Source organism: Atta cephalotes (assembly GCF_000143395.1).
Source record: "Atta cephalotes unplaced genomic scaffold scaffold00002, whole genome shotgun sequence".
In the NCBI taxonomy this organism is placed as follows: domain Eukaryota; kingdom Metazoa; phylum Arthropoda; class Insecta; order Hymenoptera; family Formicidae; genus Atta; species Atta cephalotes.
In genome coordinates, this window is record NW_012130066.1 from 5965620 (window position 1) to 5977452 (window position 11833).

An 11833-nucleotide genomic window follows, 5' to 3' on the forward strand; every position below is an offset into this window, starting at 1 on the left:
TAATATTTAAATAATTATTAATGCATTGTTAGGTATATTTTTCTAGCAGAACATCTTTCAATTATTTAAGAGATAGAGAAGGAAATTTGTTTCTCATTCTCTTTAAAACTGCTCACAATGCTTTGATGATATTTAAATCGATTTCGTCGGTTAGGAAAGTATTGAAGTTTCAGAGAAAAGTAGACAATTTTGAAAAATCGAGTAAAAATTTTTTTTCTTCTAATACTTATTTAATATTATTTATATAAGTAATTCGAAGATGTTCTCTTAAAGAAATAGTATAACAACATTCTTTGATAGCTATTCCACCATTTATATGTATTTAACATATATATTTTAACAAGGATAGAATCTGTAGAATCTATATTAAAGGTAAATCTTTTATTAATAAAAGAAGAAATATTGTATTTCCCTCAGATCACCTTCACATTATTTTGTTACTCTATATATTTATACAATACATCGTTCTTAAAGAGATCATTAAACCTATCTACAAAAGACACATTTTGAGTTGTTGTTTTTAAATAAAAAAGAGAGTATTGTATATAAAATATTTAATATTAAGATTAATATTATTTTGGTGATTGAAATTTGAAGAAGAAATTGTTTTATTTTAAATCGAGTCATTTTAACAATCAAGGTAAATATAAACTATTGTAATATTTCGTTGCCACTTTTTTGGATTTGTCATAATTTTATATCAAAACTGGTTTTTAAGAATTGTAAAACGAAAATGCACACAAAACATTTAATTATGTTTCTAAGAGTACAGTTTTTTGCCAATATTATTTGATTAGTTAATAAGTTTCTGTTAAATTGAAAAATATTTCTCGTCTTTTCTGAAAAACTTAATTCTTTTAGTTGTGTCATTTTTGAAGTAAAGGATGTGTAGATATACATATACATGCATAAATAACCACGTTTACAATGAATGATAAGCGAGCGAGAGCGAGATGACATTGGCACGACGACTCTGTAGCTGCATCGGAAATTGCACACACAGTGCATCGACCCGATGCGACGGGCACGGACAGCACGAAATTTCGAACGAGCCAGCATAGAGGTCCGTCCTCTTTCGAATTCGGTCGTGGTACCGGCGAGCTCGAAATGACTCCCGATCCGTAATTACCGCCCCCGCTTCGTTTCCATAAATGAGCCCTGTGTACGCCACGCCGCGCGCGCTCACGTGTTATTTAGGGGCTGGGCGTATATCAGAATCCGTTTAAACGCATCCCGTATTTGTTTCGCGATTCGCTCACCAAAACTCGCCCTCGACAGCCCGCGGGGGAACGCGTTAATGTAATTGCCGCGTATTTTCAGTAATATTCCTACAGCGGATGCACGTTTTCCGATGCATGCAGGTCTTCGTTGAAAATCATGGCTTTAATACGGCCGTATTTTGATATTAATTAGCGATAGTACCGCTCGCATGGGCACGCCTATGGGGAGGGGGGGGGGGGGAAGGTTTATCGTGTGACGAAATTGATTGAAGCGTTACCAGCACGATCTCTCTCTCTCTCTCTCTCTCTCTCTCAACGATCGAACAGCCAATGTTCCCTCCATACTTTTGCCATTAGAAAATTTTTTATGAATATATTTATTATTATTATTATCGGCGATTCTCAAGAACCTCTTTATTTTCGGGACAATGTCACCAAGTATCGTTCGCGCGTGCGTTCGCCAGTCTCGAATCGATTTTATAATACGTTCGGTAGTCAGTAACGCGTAATGTTATTCAAATCACATGCAGATTGCTCCGTTATCGGCTACTTTTTCAATTACGACGTGGCGGGCTATAAAATGTAATGTCGACACCGGGAGCGAAACTTTTTCTCCAAGTTATCTGAGCCCGTGCCGAATAGCTATAAACTTTATAAGTATGAGATATTGCCATCGCGCATTTTTATACAGAATTCGCAATCGATTCGAGTGCGAGAAGTTGCGATCACGAGTGTCGCACCGTGTGAGGGTGGAATCCATTTCAAATGTCGGGTGATATTTCGAATCGCGCGACATGCATCCAATACTGACACTCTTTATTGCAAAAATATTTCATGACTCGGTCACCTGCATCCCCGATTACGTTGAACTCCGACCTTTTCGCAAATGACTTTATTGCTGGACGAGAAACACTTTCCCGCATGTTGCACACAGAATTACGCTGGCGGATAACTTTCCGTGAATACGCGAAGATCGTTCTGAAAGTCTTTGTCCTGTGTTAGTATTTTCATTTCCACCAGGGCGTCGTCTGCCTTCGGTTTCCGGAATCCTCCCACACTTTCACTCTTTGTGTCTTTCTCTTTCTCCAGTTTCTCCCTTTAAAAGTGGTTCAACATTCATTTTGCGGGATGCAATGACGGCATGCCTCGCTTTTCGCAATCTAATTTTCACCGGCGTTTAATCTTTGTGTACACTCGCCAGCTCGCGTGCAACCCGGCAGCGCAAGTCTCTCAGGAAAGAGCAGCGAGCGGCGGGCACGTGCAAGCTTTTCCAATATTTTTCGAGCCGAGCTATTACTCCCGCCTTGACAACGTACCCCTACACCTCTCGCGTGTTTTTCCCTTATCGTTTCAGTCAAAATCACATTCATCGACCTCTCATACGATTTTTTTTATTTTCTCACCGAAAATGATTTATTCGCGAAAAGAAGATAGAGAGAATGGAGGAATTTCGGATAAATGTCAACGGCTAAAGTAAATTAACCTCTGAATATTCGACGAATTTTTGAGCACGCGTTCTATAATTCGTTACATCAAAAATATCGTAAAGTTAAATCTTCGCCACAATTGGCTTGAAATTTATAAAGATTATATCCCGTTATATTCGTGACATATATTTCTAGTTAACAGTCAGATATGATAAATCAATTATTGGAATATAATAGGTTAATAGCGACTGCACTAGATACTACGTTTATGATGCAGCTAGTAAATGTGTGCATTTATCAGCTTAATTTCGATCTATCCAAATTAAACAAAAATTTGTTTGACATTAATAATTTTAATTATTTGTATATTTAAAAACTTTACAATCATGTAAAAATAATAACCTATTTCTTGATTATACGTAATATAAAAGATCAATATAGATATCAGTGACATGTATTCTGAAAATGAAGAAGATACAACTGCAAAAATCATCTTGGATTAATTATTGCTCGAGTTAGTTACTTCAACATCTACATTGAAAAAACGAAACAAAAATGAATACAGTGGCTAAATTACGCAGACAATTAAATGAAACAAATTGCACATTGGCACTGTTATATCTCCCGCGAGCTTTATCTGTATTGCATTTTGAATTGCTGACCAGTCGGATCGAATCGATAGTACAGTTGCAGTAGTCCTCCTTCGCGAACGATCTCTTTCCTATTTTTGCTCTATCCCTCTGTTTCCCCGTTCATCCACTTTTAATGGAATCGGGCAAACGGTCACTTTTAGCGACGGAAGATCGAAAACTGCTGCAGTTGAGAGATAGACTCGATATTTGTTATGTCGGAATTTAACTGGCACTCTCTTCTCCGTACATAGCAGAACTTTCAAAGATTATAATCGTATGAAAAGATCATTTCACAAAATGGTGTCACAATTTTTTTTTTATATCAATTCACAACAATATTGTCGAAATCGACGCTGCTGTAAATATCTTTTCAAATAAACATTATGAAATTCTATGAAGTTGAAGAATTTAATAACATTTATTAATTGAATTGAAAAATAAAATTAATATAGCTATTCGGGTTGTTATACTTTACTTACTTACTTTACATTTTACTTTTCTATTTATATTTATTGAAATTCTGTTATAGTATTATAATTGCGTTAATTATACATATTTGAATACAAGCACCACACATTTCCGTGACGAGTCTACGAAAGTTACACCGCGCGTTCACGAGATAAAATCGCAGCAAATTGTATAAAAAGCATCGCTATACACGCACACGTAACCGCATATATACATACGCGAAAGGGGTAAGTCGCAGCCTTGTTGTACATGCGTGTACGTGTTCTCTGTGTACACAGCAACCATGGTCGACTAATGGACCTGTTACGAGCAATTCCGGTAGAACGACAATTGCACACGGAGGTACAATACGTTCGGATAAGAGTAATTCCGAATGCACAATTCGATCAAAAATTACCCGTGCTTCGTCGGCGGAATAATATTTAGCTTAAATTACGTCCGCGAAGCGTGCGTGTGCGCACACGTGCGTGAAGTGTTCACGACCTGCGTTTGCAGATTAGAATGGTCGTATCTGTCAACTGTAGAATCGTCGAGTCTTTTGTACATGCATTTTTGCAAGTTTAATTTTTCATCGCGAAAACGACGAGCTCCCGCTCATTACTTGGCTGCATTTTTGTTTCTGCTTCTTCTGCAAAAAGGACTGCTTTTATCTATACTGTTAGTTTTTAACTATACACAGTTACTTTGTAACCCTTTCTTTCTCGTTATTTTTTCTGTTTGCGAGACAAAAAATGTCAAGCTGCTGTTTATAAAAATTTAACATAATTTGTAACATTTGTCTGTGTTTTTTTTCGTTCGTAGTAATCTCTATTCATGTTTCTTTCTTTATAATTATACAAGAATTATTTTATAAACAGTTTTATATACGTATTTATAAATGTGTCTTTATTATCATTCTCTTTGAAAGTAAAGTCCTCTCACACGGACTCTGAATATGTATTTTAAGAGTATTTCTCATATACTGCAGAATATGTCACGTTAGTGTTTACTGCAATAAACCGCTATTATTTTTCGATATATTCCTCTTTTAATGCTCAGTAAAGTATGTCACTTGATGATACGACGGATGGTCGCCGTTTTAAAAATGCTACAATAAAATCTCACCTGGGCCACGGGATCGTGGATTCTTCCAGAACGATTGCACTTCGGATTAAAAAGTTTTTTACTGCGTGCAATACTCCGACATCGTAAAAGTATGTCTAATGACCCAGCAAAAGGAGACGCCGATGCCGCGCCGTGGCAAGTAGTATAAGTCGAGTTTATCGCGACACTCGTAAATGTCGGACAAACATTTTTCGGTCGTGAAACGATCGTATAAATGTCGGCATTAGCTCGACTGCGCCAGATAAACATTCTTTTAGCAGCATCGCATCGGCTGGAAAATCACATTTTATTATTATCCATTAGTCTCATTGCGAGACAGGCGTTTCACCAAGCATATCAAGATCAATGTTGACACAACGTTCGACTAGCTATAAAAAAATAAGATAAAAAGCCCGCATACATCTCGATCGACGTCGCACTTTGTCGGTGGTTCACTCTCTCGCAGAATACTTCGTTTTTTTTTAAAGCTCTCAACGGAAATAATGCTCATAAACACATGCTCGATTTCGTCGATTTCTCCACCACGGGATCAGCACAATCGCAAAGTTCCGAGACCAATTTAGTAGGAACGGTATAAGTTCCAGATAGTGCATCTCTGGATGTGCCTTTTCGACGAAGGTTCTCTTTTACGCTCTTTCTCTTTCTCATCTCCTCTCTCCTCTCTTTCTCCGAAGAGGTTGCTCGCAGCGAAGCGCAGCGCTGGTCTGACAAAGGAGCGCGTCACGTTCATCCATCTTGCACCGGCCGTCTCTTTATTCCCGAGGTTAAAAGCGTAGCAGCGAAGGCAGTTTGGACTTCCCGCCGCACTAAATCCACTAATTTCGGTCACCGACTTTTAGCCCGGTGCATTCGTGTAGCCACCGCGTCGCGCGCGATCGATGACGAGAGGGATACGCCGTTCTCGACCAACGAGTATAAATTTCGCGAGCGCAATCAGATCGGACTTTTACGACGTTAATTCGTAGAAGGCTGCAAACGCCAGCTCGGAACTTGATACAATTATCGGAAACATTATTCTCGGGATCTCGATTCTCTTTCGAGAAATGTCGCGTGAATCCGTCTCACTCTAAAAATAGAAATTGTCTTGCTTTTCGATCGTGTCATTTTTGGATTGAGAATTTTCCGAGATCTGCGAATTTGACACTTGATTTTACGTCCGTCATCTCCTTCTGTATTTTAACTAAAATCTACGAGAGCCACTCTAAAAGACAGAAAGTAGACTAATGACTCAAATTGCGAGAAGGAGACTAATTACTCACACACAAGTAGAGCTGATGTAGAAAGAAAATATCTGCGTAACCAAGGACTGCAATTTTCCTTTGCAAATTAACGTTTTCCAACGCCGACATGGGCGGGCGAGCGAGCGCAACTGTGAACTTTTTACTTAAATTTTAACACGAGAGACGAGAAATGTTAAAACGCGCAATTTTCATGAACGAAGGGTTCACAGTTTTATATAACTTCCTGCTATACGCTTTGTGATTCTTTATGAAACGATCACGTGATTTCCAGTGCAAATAACTGAAATAATCTTCATCTAAATACAATTCCACAATTTTATCCTGCTCTTAGTATTGTTAGTTAAACTATTATGAGTATTTTTATTATAAGCAAATTTAATAACTCTTTATTGCGTTTGAAATAAAATTAATGATTTAATGAAATAGACTGCAAGTGTTATAAAAGTTTAAAATTCTTTTTTATCATCAAACAAGCTATATATACTGAAAGCAATATCATTGTGCGAAATTAGAAATACCATTTACATGAAAAAAGATATTTACGACGTGTTTTACAAAATAATTCAAGATGAATAGATATTAATTAAAAAGATACTCGCACTTCTCTTGCTTCTTTAAAATATATATTCTGTTCTCTTTAATCGGCGAGAAAAGGAAACCTATTTTTATCATGAAATGCGCGTTAAAGCAAACGAAACCTCAAAATGTGCCTCAAATGGCAGGCTGACCGCACGAGCATCATACAAAAATCCTATTGTGGGCCAAATCTAATCAGAGAATCCCGCATGTTCTTTTTGTTCACAGGTCCGCCGACGATCCTGGTGAAGCCGCAATCGCAGCAGGTAAAAGCAGGCGGGATAGCGAGCTTCTACTGCACTGCGGAAGGAGCACCACCACCTCAGATACACTGGCGAAAGAACGGCAAAAAAATCTCACGTAAGTCCATGTGCACTTTCACACCTTCTTCTTCTTCTTCTCTGTCTCCAATCCAATTTGCGTCTTTGAATCATCGCCACTGCGCCGGTTCGTTGAGAACATTCTCGAGGGTGCGATATTTGATGCTTGCCTTGCGCGAAATCTGTGTGTCTTCTCGTTTCATGAAAACCAGACGTCGCGATGAAAAAGAATGAAAATTTTATCGAAATTAAAAAGTTCTTCTGACCTAAATTCTTCACTCTTCGCTTTCATGTCTTCCTTCCCGTACCGGCTTCTCACTCTCATGCATTTTGCCGCATTTCTTCCTTTATGCATCGTTCTTTCTTTCGATCGATTCTAAGTATTCTTAGTTTTTGCTCAACCGACTTTTGTACTCGTTCTTGACAGAAACTGAACAAGTTCTCTTGGACTTTTTTCGTGAAATGTATCATATTTAATCTTTTTGTCAGACTCCGCTCGACCAAACAGTTCGCGACAGCTTGACGTTACAGTACTTCCATAATCCAAATTACAGTGTGACCAGGATAGTTATTCCTCGAAAATAGTTGCATAGTGGCCTACAATTACGTCCACTGCATCCGTAATATAATAGCTTTCATAGAATTTGAAATCTGTTCGTGTAATATTCATGAATTTGTGGTTAATTCATTTGACCTTTAGTAAACCAGGAATGCATTTCCATAAATTGAGTGGTATTTTAAGCATTTTGGTGTAATACCTTTTCTGTGTCAATTAAAACGCAACTTTCTAAGTTTCTTGTAAAGAAACGCCAAGTACGGATTGTTAACTGCTGAACAAAGATTTAGTGAAACTTACATTTATCATTCCCTTTAAAAAAATACAATTTAAAAATTAATCAACTAAGTAAGAAGTTTTTTCTGTATACAGTCAAAGTTAAATGTTGGAATAATTCTATATGCAATTTAATTTAAATACTTCAGACATATGAGAGAAATTGCGCGCCGATTATTGTCGGACGCGTAACGTAATCAAATTGAAGTAATAATAATAATAATCATGTCACAAATTAAATTGAATCGTTGATTTGGAGAACTATTATTGTGAAAAATACATTATTATTTCAGCTGGGAATCGAACTCGGATCTCTTTAAAATAAATTATTGCATAGAATTTTTATTCTGGTCTTTAACGTTAACCATATATAATTGGCGGTTCTTCTTACTTAGTTAATTTATTCATATGGCGATTTTGTTTCTAATTACTGTTAAAATTTAAATTTCCTAAAAAAGGAAAAAAACATTTTCAATTTGACAGAAAATTATTGACTAACTAATAATATCAGCAATATATTCTTAACATAATCACATTTTATTTCGCAAACTATCCTTTTTAAGTTGTCATGAAATTACGTTAATGTATTTTTGATAATTGATAAAATAATATTTTAAATTAAAATAATTTATCTAATTTATTCATGCTAATAACACTAATAACTCGAAAATCAAATTTTAAATTGTATTACTTAAATTGTATTACTTAAATTGTATTATTTACTTTACAAGTAAAAGAATAAAATATATTTACGCATTACTATCTTGAACTAAATGAAACATTTATTGAAAAATTGCGAAATGGCAATTTGCAGATCGAATCTTGAGCTTTGTATGTACACTTTCATACTCGGAAGAATCGTCAAATCCCGCGAGATGATTCTGATGACGCTTGATGATTTTACATAACGTTTGGTCTGATCCGCGGAATGTATGTGCCCGAGCGATCACGATTTGATCCATATTCGTCGACGACTCACTAATCCGAGGAATACCCGACTAGATAATGGCCAGCGACCGCTTGTAACATTCCGGATGCCAATTCGCGGTGAGCGCGGACGGTCGGAGGGAGATGATAACAGGGTCGGCCGCTCGCTCTCGAAATTTATACAGACGCGCGATCCAATTCCCATTCAATATTTCTCAGGCCGCGGAATTGGATACGAGAGGACACATATACATACCCCCCTTTTATTAGATTCCGCAACGGTACAATTTTCGATCTTATATCGCCCGTTGCCGCCGCCAATCATTTTCGCCCTCGATCGTGCCGGTATTTTCCTCGCCTTTTGTGACGGGGGTTTTCCTTTTTACGGCGTAGACGTCCGCCTCAATCTTCCGTCTTATGTCGACAGAATCCCAGTCTCGGTACGTGGTGCACCAGTATGAAAATGGTGCTTTACTGCGGATCGAACCTGTCAAGCCGTCGCGCGACAATACCAACTACGAATGCCTAGCTGAGAACGGAGTTGGCGATGCTGTTTCAGCCGAAGCGACGCTCACCGGTTACGAAAGTAAGTAAGATTGTTGTTATTATCATTTATTTGCACCGATAAACGAGCGAATCCCCTACTCTTCAGCGAGGAAATTTGTATTTTTCAAAGGAAGATTATTTTTAATACAATCAACTCTTCGTCTTAACTCTTCATAGGATTTTTTTATTTCAGGCAAAATTTTCACTCTCTTCTTAGCACAAATTTCTTAGCACAAATTTCAATTGTTATTAAGTAAAAGTTTTAACATTCGAGAAATATTTAACAATGTAGCAGAAATATTGAAAAATAATCCTAAATTTTTCTAAAAAATAATCCTAGATTTTTGGAAAACCTAGAATATATATAGTAAAAAATGTAGATAAAAAAGCTCTAATATATCTACGGAGTAAGTAAAAATATGTGTCTACGAAGAATTAATTATCATATACTTGAAAACGAAAGCCGAAGAAAAGAAATTGTGCACGTTTTTTTAACTGATTTATCTCTCTCTTTTATATGTCTTGCACATTCCCTGACTAAATAACGACATCAATTTTTAGAGATTTAGACACGTTTTTCTACAAATCCTTACTTAGTTACAAATTAAATATATTTTTTATTATCGTCTTTTTCATTTCAAAAGTTCTTACAGATTTATTTATTCTGTGTTCCTTTGAGATAAAAATCTATGTATACGCGTCCATTTGAAAATTGCAAAATGCTGTAATATGCGAGGAATCGCAAAAATTTGTAAATTACCGAAGAACATGTTATAGAGCATATATTTATATTAAATAATTATGATTAAATGAAATAAGCACACGGAAAGATAATTAGATCTTTTCATAAGCATAAAGTTACGCTTTGCAAGAACGTTTTGCGAGCGCAACAGCAAAATATACTCGTATTTTTGAGACATATACGTAAGCCAGCAAAAAGTGATATATCACTCAACCTTGTGGCGTAAAATTTTGCTTTTACGATGGCACTACATGAAAGAAAGAGAAGACCTTTATTCTGAAACTGCATGTCCCGGCATAATTTTCGTCGGCAGACTTTTGCTCAAAAGGACTACGTTATACGATACGATGGAAAGTTCTAGTTTTATCCTTTCGGATGTAGTGGTACCAAGCACACGTTTTGTGTTTTATAACAAAGTCACTTGCCTTGGGGACAGTTTTCCTAGACGATATCGCGTAATAACTATTAGCGCTATCGGGGACGTCGCTACGTTGTTTAATATTTAAAGGAAGCTTCTGGGACAGCTGCTACTGTTTGGTAATGTTCGAAGCTTTAAGCTTCCTATCCCATACCATGGAGTTTGACTGCATTGCGCGCAGATAACGGCTTTGGAACTGTTTACTGATTTAAACCTCACTTAAACGCATCTCGAGTGGACAATGTATCATTCTTGTATGATTTATACTTGAAATAACGACGGTCTCGAATGCTCGATTACATTCTAAATCTTTGAAATTAAAATCTTTTTTTTAATCACATGCTTAAAATGCTGATATTATAACGTTCCTGGAACTTTGCTTAAATGCGGCTGATTACGTCGACACAGCATAGTGAGGTAAATCTTTCTGAAATTAAACAGAAACTTTTGCCCACATTTTGCTGGACTTCTTTCTTCCTTTATTTTCTTAGCTATGCGGTATTTATACGGAAGAACGGTTGGCTTAATGGCGGCCGATTCGACGACCAGACGGCAAACGACGTAATGGAGGGAAAAAAACCATCGCGCCGCGAAACCCTACCTTTTTCCCGAGGGAGAATAATCTCTTGAACTTTCGTAAAACGTTTTAATTGGCTTGGCCAGCTTTTTAATTCGATTCTAATTTTGCTTCGCGGATACGTTTGCTCGTGATTTCCACGATGGGAAGAAAACAACGCCCGACTGCATTCTTCCTGTACGCTGGGATTTCTTCATTCTGTCTTGTTTTCATTCATTGATAATGTCATGCCGACCAATCCAATACGCGCGGCCAGCTTTTTTTAATCTCGATTGTCGGGCATTTCCTGTCAATGCTGCTCCCATCCGGCAGCCGATCCGGCAGTTCCTCGTAAATCACGAATATTCACTTGATTCCCTGAAACCTCCGCCACGATTTCAATTTATTTGTTATAAAGTTGATTCCGCTCAGATGAATCCGTTCCCACGAGCGCAATAATAATGCACGCGTGCGTGGGCTACTGTGAAATCAGTACACGTCAAATTGAACGTCAGTTTTTACCATGCCGTTATTCGTACTCCTATTTCATTTGCGAATCATCAATACGCATTGATCGAGAAAGAGAGAGACAGAGAGATAAATAGGTAGATATAGATAGATAGATAGAGAAACAGATAGATATATGGATAGAGGGAGGAAGGGAGAGAGAGAGAGAGAGAGAGAGAGAGAGAGAGAGAGAGAGAGAGAGAGAGAGAGAGAGAGAGAGAGTAGTAGTAGTAATAATAATAAGTAATAAGTAAGTATACGTAACGTAATAACGTAATAATAATACTATATATATATATATACTACTACTCGTACTC

General features: G+C 37.1%; 1 protein-coding gene across 1 annotated transcript in view; it reads left to right on the forward strand.

Annotated features, from left to right (window-relative positions):
- Positions 1–6904: 6904 nt before the first annotated feature.
- Positions 6905–11833, forward strand: part of LOC105620971 (tyrosine-protein phosphatase Lar) — a 146639-nt gene continuing 141710 nt past the window's right edge. The window contains exons 1-2 of the mRNA XM_012202449.1: positions 6905–7028; positions 9175–9333. The gene's annotated coding sequence lies outside the window, so the exon portion shown is untranslated. The remainder of the gene's footprint in view (positions 7029–9174; positions 9334–11833) is intronic.